Source organism: Nematolebias whitei, chromosome 10 (genome assembly GCF_014905685.2).
Source record: "Nematolebias whitei isolate Nwh7 chromosome 10, NemWhi1, whole genome shotgun sequence".
NCBI classification, from domain to species: Eukaryota; Metazoa; Chordata; class Actinopteri; order Cyprinodontiformes; family Rivulidae; genus Nematolebias; species Nematolebias whitei.
The window spans coordinates 2,946,045-2,947,187 of record NC_056507.1 but is presented as its reverse complement, the minus strand read 5'-3'; the positions used below and the strand labels follow the sequence as shown (position 1 = coordinate 2,947,187).

Here is a 1,143-nt window from a genome sequence, read left to right as displayed (position 1 = left end):
GACGTGTCCGGTCCAGTCCTGGTGCGGACGTGTCCGGTCCAGTCCTGGTGCGGACGTGTCCGGTCCTGGTTTGGTGCGGACGTGTCCGGTCCTGGTCTGGTGCGGACGTGTCCGGTCCTGGTCCTCGAGGTCTCTACCTTGCATGTTTTACTTGTTCTTCAACAAACCGGACTCGGTGACTTTGTCTTCACGTTCTTATAAAAACCATTAATCACCGATTCGTTCAGGTCAGGTGTGCTGGAGCAGAGAAACCTGCAGAACGTGCAGGACGGTGGACCTCCAGGACCAGGACTGGACACCAACTGATCACATGAGATGAGCGTGCTCTTCTAACCAAAGCGTGCTCGTTTCCAGCAGTTCCTACTGGAGTGAATGGTTCAGTAACGTTCTTCTTCTGGTCCTTCCAGTCGGGCAGATGGACGTCAGCCGTGGACTTCAGAACCTCAGCCTGGAAGAACCCAAAGACGTTCACATCTACCGCCCTTTCTTCATCAGTGTGTTGGAGGAGTCAGATCTGGGTGGAGGAGACGAAGACCTGGACCACGCTCAGGAGTTGCTCAGAGACTACGAGAAGAGGGAGGGGGCGGCAGTGCGGGGGCCGGAGGAGGGTCGAGGGGCTGGAGAAGAGAAGTACGAGAAGACCAGAGTGCGACACGGAGATGCTGTTTTCTCCAGGTTTATGAAGACCATCTCGGCTTGTCCTCAGCAGATCCTGCGCTACTGTTGGGGGGGGAAGCCCCTCTTCATCTCAGAGCCTCCGTCCAACATGGCCCAGCTGGTTCCGGCGTGCACCTCCTGCGGGGGGTCCAGAACCTTTGAGCTGCAGCTGATGCCTGCTTTGGTCAGCTTGCTGCAGAGGAGGAGCGGCAGCTCAGAGCTGGAGTTTGGAACCGTGCTGGTGTTCACGTGCACCAACAGCTGCTGGACCTCAGGCTCGGACTCTGCTGTGGAGGAGTTCTGCTTCGTTCAGACCGACCCGGACCAGCAGCTCTTTAAATGACCCAACAGGACACCACACGTTTCTGTTTGCCTCTGAAGAAATAAATGTGGTGTCGATGGAAAGACAGAAACGGTTTCAGTTTTATTACTAAAATATTTCTGAACACAAACACCAAATAATTTGTCCAATATTTACATTTCACA

At 54.5% G+C, this 1,143-nt stretch overlaps 1 protein-coding gene across 1 annotated transcript in view; it reads right to left on the bottom strand.

Moving 5' to 3' along the window:
- The window catches only part of dus2 (dihydrouridine synthase 2), a 24,486-nt gene that overhangs the window by 3,059 nt on the left and 20,284 nt on the right, over window positions 1-1,143 (bottom strand). The gene's annotated exons all lie outside the window — the stretch shown is intronic.